The sequence below is a fragment of the Zingiber officinale genome, chromosome 2A (genome assembly GCF_018446385.1).
Source record: "Zingiber officinale cultivar Zhangliang chromosome 2A, Zo_v1.1, whole genome shotgun sequence".
NCBI lineage: Eukaryota > Viridiplantae > Streptophyta > Magnoliopsida > Zingiberales > Zingiberaceae > Zingiber > Zingiber officinale.
In genome coordinates this window covers 150,689,594-150,706,379 of record NC_055988.1, presented here as the reverse complement: position 1 = coordinate 150,706,379, position 16,786 = coordinate 150,689,594, and the positions used below count along the sequence as shown (strand labels likewise).

The 16,786-nt window shown below is 34.7% G+C and overlaps 2 pseudogenes; one reads left to right on the top strand and one right to left on the bottom strand.

Annotated features, from left to right (window-relative positions):
• LOC122044130 overlaps positions 1–16,697 on the bottom strand; it is a 33,928-nt pseudogene extending 17,231 nt beyond the window's left edge.
• LOC122040341 lies at positions 11,994–13,702 on the top strand (annotated as a pseudogene).
• Positions 16,698–16,786: the final 89 nt, after the last annotated feature.

Here is a 16,786-nt window from a genome sequence, read left to right as displayed (position 1 = left end):
TCGAATTTTCGAATCGATATTCACCCCCCTCTATCGAACGATCACGGTCCTACAAATGGTATCAGAGCAGGTACCGCTCTGATTTGGTGCAACCACCAATCAGACTGGGGGTGAAACCTTTATTTTCGGTCTTTAGTTTTACGCTTAATTCTAAACTGGTTTATCATTTTTTTTTAATATTTTTTGTTTGTTGCAATTAAACCTAAATTGATGCAACACCAATCTAGATTTTTCTACTATTTTTTCCCGCACTACTAATCCAAGACCAAGTCTTGGGATTCTTGTTTTGCTTTTCTTTCTTCTGTGCGCAGGACTAAAATGTCTCAGACAGAAGGATTCAGCACAGTACGACCTCCACTTTTCAACGGAGACGATTTTCCGTACTGGAAGAAGCGCATGGAGGTTTACCTCAAAACAAACTTTGACCAGTGGATGAGCGTCACGAGACCCTATAAAATTCCAGCGGACAACTCCGGGAATATACTGGATCCTGAAGACTGGACAGCAGATTTGAAGAAAAAAGCGTCAACAGAAAATAAAGCGATCAACACTCTACAGTACGGATTAACAAGAGAAGAACTAAACAGAGTCGGTCCACACAAAAACGCTAAAGAGCTGTGGGACAAATTGATCGAGCTGCACGAGGGAACGAGCGACGCCAAGGTAACTAAACGAGACCTGCTCTTAAATAAAATTCTTAATATAAAAATGCAGGAAGGTGAAACGGCAAATCAGCTTCACGCGAGGATCAAGGACATCCTCAACGGACTTCATGCGATAGGCCACCAGATGGAAAATAGAGACTTAATAAGGTACGCATTAAATGCTTTTCCACGTAATAGTTTATGGGCATCAATCGTAGATGCCTACAAAATTTCTAAAAATCTTTCTAAGTTAAAATTAGACGAGCTTTTCTGTGAATTAGAATTACATGAACAAACTAATGCTGTAGCTGAGAAAGGTATAGCTTTATTTGCAGGTTCCTCCAAAGAAAAGAAGAGCAAACCTGAATATGAAGAAGATTCCGACCAAGACTCCGAAGACGAAGAACACTTGGTGAACTTGGTAAGAAAAATGTTCACCAGGAGAAAAAGGAGCTTCAGCAAAAAGGACCTTCAAAAGATCAGCTCTCCCTCAGAACAAAAGAACGTGACTTGCTTCGGCTGCAATAAAAAGGGACACTACAAGAACGAATGCCCAAAACTGAAGTTCGACAAACCGAAGTCAACCAAAAAGAAGGCCCTCAAAGCAACGTGGAACGACTCCTCGGACGAATCGGAGGAAGAAGAGCAGAAACATCAGAGCCACCTCGCACTGATGGCTCGTGAAGCTGAAACAGAAGACGAGTCGGAAGATGAAGACGGGTCTGAACCCGAAACAAGCCACGAGTCTGTACTCGTTTCCGAAGGTCCGAATGAGGTAGATTTTAATTTAAACAAAAAATTTTTTAGAATTATTTCCTGTTTAAATAGTAAATTAATTAAAATAGAAAATGAAAATAAATCACTACTTGAGGAAAATCAAAACCTCAAGGAACAAATTAAAAATTCAAATCCAACTCAAGATTTAACACTTGAGGAGGAGAATCTATCATTAAAAAATAAGATTAACAATTTAAAAGAAATGTTAGAAAAATTCACAACAAGATCAAAAAATCTAGACTTAATCCTAAATAATCAAAAAGCATGCTATAATAAAACCGGACTAGGATATAAGTCGAATTCAAATAAGACCTTCAAATCATTAATAACCCAATACAAATCAACCAATCTTGCTTGGGTTCCGAAAGCGTGCTTAACCACGCAAATAGGACTTAATCAATATTATATACCTAAAGAAAAAATACATTATATAAAATCGAATAAACCAAACCAAAATCCAAAATCCAAACCTAAATCAAAATCAAAATCTAAACACCTTAAAAAACAACAAAATTATCATCAAGTTAACTGTAACTATAAAATGAATCGACACAAACCTGAAACTAAAATTTAAATTAATGGCCAATAATTCAGGGGGAGACTCCAGAATAGCTGGCACCTCCAAAACTAACTTACCCGACAGGGTAACCTAAAACAAACTAACCTGGCAGGGTAATTAGGATTAGAGACCATGTTTAACTTGAATCATGGTACTGGTGAAGTTTTTAGATGATAGTACGTTAGGGAAACTTGGGCATCGCATGTCTAGAAAGATATGGTTTCGATCTGGTGCATTTGGCCAAGTGGAACTGACCGAAGCTACCCTTAAATGAATCATAACCAGTTAGACCAAGATTTAGTACTAAGCTCCGTGGATAGGACTATTTAGAAAACCTCGAAAGGTTGGTTACTATTAATGAAGTCCATGTGACTCACCAAGCTTAGAAGTTTATCCGAAGATTGCCTATTTGTGGAGACCAAACCTAAATCTGAATCTAACACAAGTTAAACCAAAACTCCATAATTAAAAATCCAATTTCATCTCACAAAATCATAGGATTCCCTGATTGATAATATAGATCGGGTGAGATGAATAAGGCTTAAATTTGTTTAATTAATTTCAAAATTTTAATTTTAAACTTAAAAATTAATTTCAAAATTTTAATTTTAAACTTAAAAATTAATTTCAAAATTTTAATTTTAAACTTAAAAATTAATTTTAAAAATTTTAATTTTAAAACTTAAAAAATTAATTTCAAAATTTTAATTTTAAAACTTAAAAATTAATTTCAAAATTTTAATTTTAAAACTTAAAAATTAATTTCAAAATTTAAATTTTAATTTTAAAAATTAATTTCAAAATTTTAATTTAAAAATTAATTTCAAAATTTTAATTTTAAACTTAAAAATTAATTTCAAAATTTTAATTTTAAACTTAAAAATTAATTTCAAAATTTTAATTTTAAACTTAAAAATTAATTTCAAAATTTTAATTTTAAACTTAAAAATTTCAAAATTTTAATTTTAAAACTTAAAAATTAATTTCAAAATTTAAATTTAAATTTTAAAAATTAATTTCAAAATTTTAATTTTAAAACTTAAAAATTAATTTCAAAATTTTAATTTTAAACTTAAAAATTAATTTCAAAATTTTAATTTTAAAACTTAAAAATTAATTTCAAAATTTTAATTTTAAACTTAAAAAGTAATTTCAAACTTTTAATTTTAAACTTAAAAATTAATTTCAAAATTTTAATTTTAAAACTTAAAAATTAATTTCAAAATTTTAATTCTAAACTTAAAAATTAATTTCAAAATTTTATTTTTAAACTTAAAAATTAATTTCAAAATTAATTTCAAAATTTTAATTTTAAACTTAAAAAAATATATATATAATTTCAAATTTTTAATTTAAAACTTAAAAATTAATTTCAAAATTTTAATTTTACACTAAAGACTTACTCAAAAAATTCAGAATGGAAAATACAAAAAAAATAAAAACACCTATGGCAGTAAACACAATCTTTGACAATGACCCAAATGGAAAACCAGTTGATTTAAAATATTATAGGAGTGCAATAGGTAGCCTACTGTACTTAACTGCAAGCCGACCTGATATTTTATTTGCAGTTAGTATGTGTGCTAGATACCAAACTTGTGCTAAGGAATCCCATTTGACACAAGTTAAAAGAATTTTTAGATATCTTAAGGGAACAACAAATGTAGGAATTTGGTATCCTAGGACAAATAATTTTGAACTAATAGGGTATTCTGACTCAGATTATGCTGGATGTAAATTAGACCGCAAAAGCACAAGTGGTGGATGCCAATTATTAGGTTCATCACTTGTCAGCTGGTTTAGTAGAAAGTAACATTGTGTTGCTCTATCTACAACTGAGTCAGAATACATAGCTATAGGCGAATGTGTTGCACAATTATTATGGATGATGCATACTCTAAAAGATTTCAACTTAAATATCACAAATGTAAAAGTATTAATTGACAATATAAGTTCAATTAACTTAACCAAGAACTCTGTGCATCATTCAAGAACCAAACATATTGAAATTAGGCACCACTTTATCAGGGATCATGTAACTAAAGGTGATATTGAACTCAAATACATTGAGTCCAAATCAAATTTAGCTGACATTTTCACAAAACCACTCCCTGAAAGTGAATTTAGCAACTTACGTCGAAAATTAGGGATGTGCTTAATAGACTAGGATTTTTCAAAAATATTTTCAAAAATTGTTTTCAGATTATAAGTTAAACCTGTTTGTGTTCAAAACTTTCCATTTTTAGATTTTCAAAAACAGTTTTGGCCTTAGACTAGTTTTTGAATCCTTAGAAAGCATGTACCCATAGGACTAGTTTTTGAGCATCTCACCAACACCTTAGGTCTACCTTGCTTGTTTTTGACAAACATAGAAAGGGGTGAGATGCATAGGCCAACTGTCTGGACTTAAGATGCTTATTTCAGTGCATCAGCATAAGTCTGGACGTTAAATACAAATCAGACATTAATCAGATTAAGCTCATCAGTCAAGTCAAACACTGACTGCTTATAATCACCTTAATCTGACTAACCAAGTGAAAGCTACTATGTTCTGATAGTTAGTTAGTACCTAATTGGTTAGACAGTTGTGTAATTTTAAGTGTCAAGTTCAGGGGGAGAAATTAATTAAAATTTTGTATGTTTTTGTACATCTATTTTAAAACTAACTTATTTTAAAATCCCACCTAATTTTTAAACTTGATTTTAAAGTTGAAAATTATTACAAATCTATTCAGTTTTGTAACATCTGCTTGAAACTTAAACTTTCCAAACTTAGCTTTTATCAAATTAGCCTTAACAAATTTATTTTGGATAAAATTTTACTTGTCTTTTGAAAAATTAAAAATTTTGCTTTGTTTTGAAAAATCAAATTTGAAAATTGGAATTTGAAAAGTAGAAATTACCTTTTGAAAAGTAAATGTTACTTAAACTTGAAAAGTAAATTTGAAAAACCTGATTTGAAAAAGTTTACACGTTTGAAAAGTTAAACTTGATTAACTTTAAACTTATACTTTTCAAAATTAAACTTGTCTCCCCCAAGTCAACGTGACTATCTTTTTAACACTACTAGAAAACTAAGCTTTTGAGACACAACAAAATATGTCTTAAACTATAAATTTAGTGTCTCAAAATGTTTTTGAGACGGTGATGAGACGGTAATGTAGTCGTCCCTAATACAAGCGTCTCAAAAAAATATTGAGACAGTTGTACTGTCTCAAATGCTATTTAAGACGGTGATGAGACAGTTATCCAATTGTCTCAAAAGTATTTAAGACAGTTATTGTTTTATCTCAAATGTTATGTCTTATCCTGTGAAAAAACTAAAGACACTAAATCGAGATGGTAATGTGCTGTCTCAAATAGAAGTGAAGACAGTAAATTATTATTCTTAATATTTTAACTTATTAGATGCAACAATTATGACAAAAATTAATAATTTTTAAAGAACATTTATTATACAAATTAATCTAGATTAAATTTATTAAATTGTAATTTCAAAACAAAAGAAAAAACTCTCTTTTATACATTAAAAATGATATCCACAATATAAAATTCTATAATCATTAATTGAAATGCATCCAATATTCATCCAATAACAGAAATATCTGCATATCTATCATTAATTTGATAATAAAAAAATAATTATTCCCATGAAAGTTACACAAAAGAAAGTCTAAAGAACAACTCCTCGTGATCTAGAGATAACTTCTATAATCCTTCTTCACCAGAATCCTGAACATAAAAAAAACTCTTATTAGAGGTAAAGATGATTTATAATATATACTGTTCAAAAAAATCAATAAATAGAACATTTCAATAAGAAATCTCATCATCTAACACATAATCCTCTTTATTGCAACTATATATATATATAACATAAACAATCGCAAGTTAAACAAACCTCTTCATCTCGTAATAAGAAATGATGGTCTATGTGTTTGTCAATATCTTTGTGCCTTTCAAGTTGTTGCACCTGTAAAATAAATTTATCTACAGCTTAAAAATATATACACTACTACATCACCAAAATTGTTAATAAAACTAAAAAAAAAATTCTTATGAAAACAACTACCAATGTACCTGTTGGTTATCCAATCTTTGTTCATGTGAAATAATATTATCTGTAACCTAAATAAAAAATAATGTACGTATCACAAAACTATCAAAATTTATTATAAAAGTCAATTATTTAAATAAAGTAAAGATACCTTTTGATTTCTAAATCTAGTAATTCGTTCAAGATAGTACCGTATAGTTAACCCGGACCCACCTTTGGAATGTCATAATGCTCATTGAGATTTGCCAGATACTGATTGAAATCCTGGATGCGATCACGGTGAGACTTGTTTGATGTCTTCGCCAGCTTTTTCGCATTAATCCTCTCCCTCTATTCAATATATCGCCTTTCTGCTAGAGTCAAGTGATCATCGACTGATGGGGCTTGTCCTTCAAACCCAACCTTCTCGGCTTCAGTGAGGACTTCAGTTGGATCAGTTGATAATCCAGAACTCCCACCTGTATGATACCATAAGCAATCTTAAAAAAATGTTACATCCCTTCTCAAATAAAGTGGATTTTAATAAGCATCAGAAAACAAGAACATCTCATGAAAGGCCAAGGTAGGACAGAATAATCTTGAAATTGCTTGGTATGATTATAAAATATTTTCTAGAGAAAAAAATAGTAAGAATCTACCTTATGTAAGTTCCTGGTTTTCGGTCTTGGAATCTATTTCATAGTTATGCTTCTTCTTCTTTTTCACGCCACCTCCCTTCACATCCAATGCTTTTCCTTTCAGTTTAAGCTTCCCACCAACATGAAACATAACTCAAATACAATAGAGCGAAGGAAAAATACAATATGTGAAAGATCCTACATAGCTAATAGGGGTGAGTATGCCACATATCTAGTAACCACTAATAGAGCCAGTCAAACAGTCCCATGACCCTAGAGGTACCTCCTAGAGAACATGTAGTCATATAGCCGAAGCTAACAATAAATAACAATATCAATCATAAGTTACAGTATCAGTCATATTTGGAAGGGCCCTTCCCGGAGCTCATCCCGGGGCACCCAACCCGTACTGTCACCACATATGCTCATACCCATCCAATTAGCCACATAAGAAAATATGCTCAATCCACGTTATACCTATAACAATAATACATTAAATTCATTCTGTATTCACAACAATTCATAAATCATGTATAACATAGGATAACTAATGAATAATAAGGACTCATGCATAATAAATAAAGACTACAGCTCTAGTTCTTCCATAATTCTACACCTCCTAAGCAGTTAGGTGAAGCAACTATATTAAACTTCAATAGTGCAATAACGTTCAAATTTCACAGAATTGATGGATCACAACTACCCAAGTTCAGCTATCATGGAATAAAATTCAGCTAACTATAAGATGTGCACACCATTGAAAGAAAACCCCTCATCTTTGTTACTGCCAGGAAGAGGAAACTCAATGCCAACTCAATTGAAGAACACTTAAGGGTAACTAAGAAAATTGAAATCCACAGCTGCTTGGGTACAGAAAAACAACGATACAGGGAAGTCCCATAACATTCCCATTTCGTCCAATCTTTACCGAACACAAACAGACAGCATCAAGAACCAAAACAGAAATCAAAAACCACAACAAAGGAACAGAACAATCTCGAAAGGTAATTCCATATCAAAGCCCAATTTCATCCAGTGTTCTCGAAAACAAAAAGGAATGCAGCAAGATCATCAACAAACCCTATAAAAATCCCAACGACCTTTTCCAAAACTTCCAGATGCGCAAAAACAAATTTAACATCATTGCAACCAATCAAGGCTACCAAAAACTGGATTCCAAGCTCAAATTGACAAGAAGAAACCAATCAAAACTCATTTCAACCACAAACCATAGCAAAAACCTCATGGAAACCCAATCCGAAATCAAGACCTGACAGAAATCTCAAACCGAATCTAGAACTTCACAAAAGCTCGATCACAACTCATTCTACCAATCAATATCTTAGTCAAGCATTTAAGCAAACAAGTGTGACACAGTAAACTCGTAACATCCACTTCACATAAGAAATCGAATCTAAACTCAATCACAACCCATCGCACACCAGAAGAACCATGAGCAGAACACTCTGGGAAAAATCAAACTCATCACCACAGAATGCACTAGCAAAAAAATCCAGAAGCAATGCGAACCAAGCAAGAACACCAACGGAACCTCAAACCAAATCAATAACAACACGGAAAGAAATCGATCCCTAACACAATCCATCAATCGGACTTTGTTGGCAAGTTTATCAACCTACCTAGCTACCTATCCTTTACCTCATCGATCCCATATCATTATAGAGGATGTACTTGCCTTCTCCTTCTTTTGCCACTGCCGGGAACCTTAGCCACAGGACGACACGAAGGAGAGGAAGGCTTGTCCACAGAGGAGATCGCCGGCGTGGCGTCAACAATCAGCCAAGATCTCGGCCCAAATCGAGAGCTTGGGTTGCGGCGGTGAAGTTGAGAGGAAGAGGATTAGGGATTCCGTGAGAGGTGAGCGGCGGAATTCCCTTAGGCAATTAAAACCAAGGTTTAGCTCTAAACTTAGGTATTATATATATATATATTTAATTAACTCCTCACTTAATTAGGTATTACAAATGGTCTTTATCTTTTATCCAATTTTAACCTTTAAAATATAAAATAATTCTTTTAAAATCCAGAAAATTTTCAGTAAATATCTTAAATTCATATAAACTTATTTCCTAATAAATTATATACTGAATTATATTTATTTTCCTTAAAATAACAAAATTTTAGTTAGTATATCCTTATTTACATTTTTGGTATGTTACATTAGGTATCTTATTTAGTTGAATTTGAGACAAAATCTTAAATACCGTCTTAAAGTTAATGTCTCCATGTAAAATTTTGAGACATCTATTATTACTGTCTTAATTACTTAGTATTTGAGACGAGTTTTGTCACTGTCTTAAAATTTTTGTCTCAAAAGCCTAGTTTTCTAGTAGTGTAACTTGGTGTTTTTATCATTATCTTTGAATCAAACTTAGATATTTTTTCAAAATTAACTGTTTTTTAATTGATTACTTTTTACAGTAACCCTACACTATGCTTGTTTACCCTTGCTTATTTTTTGATGAATGCCAAAGGGGGAGGGTTAGGTGGTTAAATTAGCTAAACCAAATTGAAAACACTAAAACCCATGTACCTGTTTATTGCGTCTTTTCACTAACTTAACTAGGTTGTCATTCCATCAAAAAGGGGGAGATTGTTGGTACGGGTAGCACTAACGGTAACCTAGGTTTTGATGAATGACAAATATGTTAAGTTAGTTTTGTTGTTATTTGACACTTTGATCGAGTGTGCAGGAGAAGTCCAGACAGGTCGACGGGCTGACCGGATGTCTGGCACGAAGTCCAGCTAGGTCGACGGGCTGACCGGATAGCTGGCGAGAAGCCCAAGCAGGTCGACGGACTGACCGGACGCTTGGCAAGAAGTCCAACTAGGTCGACGGGCTGACCGGATAGCTGACGAGAAGTCCAGACGGGTCGAAGGGCTGACCGGACGTCTGGCAGGTAAGTAAGGTAAGTCACTGGAGGGGAGTGATTGCGAGGACGCATTCTCGGGAAGGGAACATTAGGCGTCAATCCGGCTTAGATCCATTTCGGATATCTAAGTCGAGATCGTGACTAAATTTCGGTCTCGGAAAGACGGAATCTAAGTCATACTTTTTCTGTTAATCAATACTTTATAAATTGTGCTAACAATCTGTGTTGCAGGATATAATTTTGCCTCGGACTAACCTTGTTTTGCAGGAGAAGGAATCTCTGGAAAAAGGTGGTCTGAGCGCCCGGAGGGGATCCGGGCGCCCGGAGGCAAGTTTTATCCTCTGCGTCGCCTCGTCACGTGGAGCATCCTGACTGGACTTGCCACGTCGCACCAGGGCGCCCGGAAGGGATCCAGGCGCCCGGAGCAGCATATAAAAGAAGCCTCAGGGGTGGAGCTTATACACATCTCTCAGAATTCCCAGATTGCTTTGCTGCTCTGTGCTCCAGCGACGCTAACAAAGCTCCGACACTTCGCTCCTTCCTTTTCTTTCTTGTCGGTATTTGTTTTCATTAGCATTCATTGTACTTCTTTTGTAATCATTATTTTGAATTGCTAGTGATTGCCCAACGAAAGTGGTCAAGGACCACGGGCCTTCGAGTAGGAGTCGTCACAGGCTCCGAACGAAGTAAAATCAATTGTGTCTATTTACTTTTCCGCTGCGTACTTTCACACTCGAATTTTCGAATCGATATTCACCCCTCTATCGAACGATCACGGTCCTACATTACTAACCTTTGAAAATGAGAAGGATTATTAGTGTTACTCTTTGAAAGAGTAAAATGTGTCACAATTTGAGGAGTTGAATCTAATTTAAATTGACACACTTGAGAGAAGCAAAAAAAATGCCAAATTGGGAATTTGACATTTTCCTATGGAATTAAGGGAAATGTAAACCTTAATCCAAATTGTCACTCTTAGAAAGAGTAAAATGTGCCAAATAAAATTTGAGGATTTAATTTTTAATTTCAATTGGCACAAATGGGAAAGGGTAAAAGACATGTCAAGTTGGGTTGTGGCATTTCTTCAATAGGCAATCTAGGATTAGAATTTAAAGGCTTAGCTAAGGGATTAAGGATACTTAGATAGTCTATCTAGGTATATTTTATATATGCTAAAGTGCCATGATTGATTGCTTATCACATCTCATGACATCATGTGTTGCATTCATTTTTAGTATGAAAAACATAAAAATACCATGTCATGTCATACATACATCATGTAGCTATAACATTTAGAATTACTCATTTTGATGTATGCCATATAACATCATGCATTATGTTAATTTCCTTGTAATTAAGGACAAAAGACATTTATCATGAATGGTAAATATCTCAACAAGTGGGATGATACCAAGTGACATCCTAGGTGGATGATCATAAATTTCATAATATCTAGATAGATATGCATGATCCCTTAGTTTAGGGTAAAACCAAATCTACATCTAACAAAGAATCATAAGGTGACTTGTATGTGTTTAGTATGCATTAGACACTAGTGAGATGTTAGGATGGTGAACAAAACTCAAGATGTTGATATAGTGCATCTTGTGAAGTTTTAGGTTCATCAAAGCACATAGTTATGTGTCTTCCAATCATTGGGAAAACTAATGTACAAGTTATGTGCATTGATCCCAAGGAACATGGTTGGATATTGGTTTTGAAAATGATTTTAAAAGGCTTTTGGAAAATCTTGGTGAAGACTATCTTTTGATAGTAATCATCATTGAATAGTTAAACACAAACTTGGAAGAAAACACTAAAATTTTTACAAGGTCTCAAGTTTATGTCAATCTTTTAAAATAGGAAGTATTTTCATAGAAAACTATTTTTCCTTGATAGAATATACCCTAAATAATGTCTACATGAGTTTTCATGATTTTTAGAGGTTTGTAGAATTTTTGGAGAGTTTCTGAAGTCTGCTGAAATTGAATTTCAAAGAAATCAGAAACCCAATCGATCAGTCGATCGATTGGATGAGTTTCGATTAATCAATGGGTCGATTGGAAAGTTTATTCCCACGAACAAAAGGTCAGTGAATCGATCAGTCGATTGATTGACCCAAGATGGATCGATCAGTCGATCGATTCAGAGGGAATTTCTGCAAGCAGAAGCTTGCGGAATCGATAAATGGATCGATTGAAGTAGCTTCAATCGATTGAGTCCCAAGTTCAATCGATTGGGAAGTCTGATTATGGTTGGAAAAGCCTAATTTTAGCTTAGGAAGTGAGAGTGGTGTGCCGTATTTACCACAGTTGTCATAAAACCTTAGATGGGTGTTAGTAACAAATTGTGTGCAAGCTAACTGTTGTCCATCAAATTGTGTACTTAGTAATGGTTGTGATGCTGTTTTATTTATATATATATAGGGCTTTGGGCCTGTGGAGCATGCCCTCGGTGGCCGTGGCTGTTCTCTTCTCGTCGCATAGTGCGATCCGTGAGTTCCTTCCTCAGTTCCTTGTGTTGGAATCGGTAGCAACTTGGGTGGAGAAGGGAGGATGTCTTCTCCTGCTCCTCCCTTCTGAGATGGACTGCGAAGCCCTGCATAATGGACAAGCCGGAAGAGGTGCCATTTTGGGTACACTTGTTTTCTCCTTCATCCTCCATTTCCTCCCTTCTTTCCCACTATGATCACTTGATTTCGCTGCGTATTTCATTGACAAAGAACGATCATCTTCTATCGGTTTAGGTCCCATGGTGTATGGTTGCTTGTACTGTGCGAAGTCCTACCAGAAGACCCTCGCCACTTTGAACTTCGCAGGTCCAAATTGTCGTCATCTTCTACTGCTTGTTGATTTTTCCCCCCTTTGATGAAGTGTCTTGTTTCTAATTAGAAAAGCTTGTCAGTTGAAGTTTCTGTGTAGGTACGAATGTGGGCACATTGATTTAATCCTGTGATTAGGTTCAGAATAGATAATTAACATAACATTTCTTCCACTGATACTGTCTTTATCTGATTATTTTGTGTTGCTAACAATGTGGTGCAGCTGTGGAACTATCTATGCTAGTGTTGTCTTCTAAAATAGTTCGTGTATTGTCGTTAATGTTGTTCTAAGGAAAGAATTTATCTCACAATTCATTGTTTACTTAACATTTTGTTCCTTGCATTTCACTAAGTTAGTTTGCTAAAACAAAAGAACACTTCGTAAGAATGTTTTCCTTATTTTCTCCTCCTTGGTAATATTTTAAGAACTAGTGGCAATGCACTTATTGAGATTGTTTTCATGTCTACTTTGAATATTTTGATCTCTGAGTGTCTGGAATGAGAAGATTAAGTTCATAATGTTATGAATGGAGTTGAACTATTGGCAATGACATTGCTTGAACAAGAAGTAATTTTTGTTCAGTGGAGTTGAGGGAGAGGTTTATTTTTACTGTATTCATCTATTTATTTTAGTCTTAAAGTTCTCCTAGTTAATGAAGTTAGAAATCATTTTATTTGTGAAATTTCAAATAAAGATTGATGCGATTCTGCACCATTCTACAAGTTGATTTGCCTGTTATTATGGATCCGAAGGCAGCGTATGTGATGGCTTTTGTTGTTTCAACTTTTCATAGATTCTAAGACTCATAAAAAGGAGAAGAGGGAAAAGTTGTTTGAAAATCTAAAACTTGATGATTCTATTGGATGGGAAGTTGATGTTATAGATCCACGGGAGCTATCAGCTAAGATGTTAAAGAGGTATGCATATGATGCTTAGCACCTTATCTAACAATCAGCTCTAGAATTGTGTAACCGAACACTCCATTAACCATTAACAGGACAAAAATCAATTTGAATGACATCTCTCACAATTCAGCTATGGGTCTTGTCAAAAGGCTTCTTGACGTGGGAGTTTTATTGACCGAGGTAAAGCACATGCTATCTAATTAGTCAAAGTAACTGTTTAGGATAATTCTGATCCCCTTGCAAGTTGTGACGACACTGGCTTCCAATTATCTTAACAAATTTTCCTTCATTGTGAGGCGATACTGAGAAATATAGAGTCAAATTGTCTGAAAGATTACCCAGTATACAATTTGTCGTGGCCAAGAAAACTGACAGCCTTTATCCTGTTGTTAGTGGTGCTAGTATAGTTGCTAAGGTAAGCAAATAATCTATGCTGTTTTACTTGACCAGTTAACTGCTTGATAAATAGTCGAAGTAGTTATTAAGATACTGCATAATGATTTCGGTTGCACCACTTCAAGGGTACCTGTTTGAACCATTGTCAAGGAAGGTCGAGAGGAAGTTGTTGAAAGGTAGGACTTGCAAGCATATGGTGCTTGGCAAGGATTGTAAGTAGAATGATGGTTTTAAAATACTCCTGGGTTCAAAGCCTACTAAAAGCATTATTTACTTAAGAATAAAAAAAATTATTCCTTCAATTCTGAATGTAGTAGTTATCAATTAAAACAATTGACAGTTCATGTTTGCATATGAACCATAAGAACATAAAAAATAACAAATTGATGACAAATGCATTTAAATTCATTGTGCTACATTATTTGTAAGTAGCAAGATATATATATTGACTTTCAAGCCTATCGCCAACCTCTAATATCACTCTAACTTTATAATTTAAGTACTTATCTTTCTTGTTAGAAATAATCTGGTTTGCTTGTTTATTTTTATATAGGAAAAGAAGATTTGATGAGAAGAAAGTTTGTGGGAAAAAAATATGAGTTGATGTATGTATAGTTTATTTTGAAAAAACTTGTATAACTTTTAGGAGTGTTGGATTTGTAACTTCGTGGAGTCTTTAAGAATTGGTTTGTGAAACTTTGGATTTGTATTATTGTAAAATTGATTTTAAATATTAATAGATGTGTATATTTGTTAAATAGGATGTGATAATGTTAATTAGGATGTATCGAATGCTTATGATGTGCTAGTTAATTTTGTTGTACATGGATTATAAATAGGTATTGGATTTGATTAAATTGTAAAATTGGTTCTGTTGAATTCTTTGATATTTAGGGATGAATTCTGTGATGAAAATAATTTAAATTACTGTGTATTGATAATTTGTGATAAATTAATTTTTATTCTAAAATTCGTCTTAGATCCTGGGACAAATATGTGAATTCATCCCAGAATCTAGGATGAACCCACATTTTTGTCCTAGATTCTAGGACAAATCTGTGAATTCATCCAAGATTTTGGAACGGATGAATCAACAAATTCAACTCAAAATCTGGGATGAATTCACAAATTCGTCCCAAAATTTGGGGCGAATCCACAAATTCGTCTCAGAATTTAGGATGAATCCATAATTTTGTCCTAAAATCTGTGAATTCATCCATAATTTTGGGACGAAAATTAATTTATCACAAATTATATATTTTTTTAAAAAAATATTATTTTTGTCGTCAAATTCATCGTAAAATTTGCAATAAATTTGCAATGAAAATAATATTCGTCGCAAGAGTTGTTTTTGTCACAGAGTTGACTATGAGAATTTTGCGACGAATATAATTTTTGTTACAGAATTAGTGATGAATTTGGCGATAAAATTATAATTTCTTGCCAATTTCGTTGCTGAATTCCTCCCCAATTTTGTAGTAATTTTGCGACAAAAATATTGTTCGTCGTCATTTTCGTCTCCAAATTTGTCACTAAGTTGGCAACTAGAATTTTGGAACGAATTTTTTTTTGGTGCAGAATTCATCCTAATATAAATTCGTCTCAAAATTTATCCCTAAACACTGTATTTTTGACAATGGAAGATAGCTCATCATACCATCCTTTTTCAGATTATGATAATTCAATCAACATTCTAGCCACATTACTCTGATAATTTCTGTCTTCTTAACTTTTAGGGAGGATCAGTCTATAAGAAACAACCACTCAGTTCATTGTTCATTTTCCATATGTTTAAATATGAGTTCCTAAGATCCATAAGTTTTTGACAGATACTGTCAGTGACTCAATTCATACATTGAACTAAACTTGGCGTGGTGTTATCATTTTATCCATGGGAGGAAGGAGTTATATACAATGCAAGCAGAGTCATGTGATCAATAATAGTAGCCAAATATCAACAAAATATAACCAATCAACAAGTCTGCAAGCAGTCAAGCACTGATCCAGAGTTTCCTCGATGGCAAATTCGAATCTACAGTCCCTCAAAACTCACGCCATTGCTTTTGTGACCAACAATTTTCACTAAAGAGAGGTCAACAAACAATCACAGACAGCGAGCGAGATTTCAGCACCGTGTGTTCGGAGCAGGGGTAGCCGGCCGAGAGTGGCGCAGAGGCCATCGGTCGCCGGCGGCGGAGCGGTCTGGCCGAGGGTAGACTCGGGGGAGCAGGTGACCCTCACGACGAGGAGAGAATCGAGGCAGGAGACGGCGCTCTCTCCATGAACAGCCGCCGCGGGCGGAGGACGAGACTCCCCCTCCCAATCCCTCGATAGCCTTCTTCGAGCGGTACGGTTACCGATTTCTCGCCGGTTTTTTTAAGACGGCCCTCGGCCGGGTTCGGATAGGATTGGCTCTTTATAACTAGTACACGATTGAACTTCCGGCGTCGGCACCCGACCCCACCACCCCAACTAACTGCGTGGGTCCCTCCACCGGCGTCAGCGATTTATCCGCCGACTTGGCCTTCAACTTTGGCCTCCTCTTCCGAGGAGCGCGACGGCAGCAATGCAGGTACCTGCGACTCTCCTCTCGGCGGCGACGACGACGAAGCTGAACGGGTCAGTGACGGAGTACTGCTCCATCTGCCTGACGGAGTTCGCGGAGGGCGACGCTCTCCGGGAGCTGCCGGCGTGCAACCACGGCGTCCACGGGTGGCGTGCAGCACCACAGCTCCCCGGACGAAGCCCTACCAGTTTAGAGCGTAGTTAAGCAATCGAATTAGTAGCTACTTAATATTAATTAATTTAATCAATCGTTAGTTAATTAACGTAACTATTAATTATACCTTGTAATTTTAATATTACACCATCTAACGATCTTCGTGTTTCTCATTTAATGAAGGATGCAAATTAGCAGTCCTTGTCCATCTCCATGAGTTGGGAAATTTAAGAGGAAGTGATACAAGTGCCAAAAGCGAAAAGAGACAGACAAGAAGAAGAGCCAAGAAGAGGAAGAAGAAGCGCATGGATGCTTGCACTTTTTGAACTACCACATCACGAGACTTCCTTGACTCCTTTAAAATTTTTTCTTATCTGTCTCTCTCTCAGAATCACA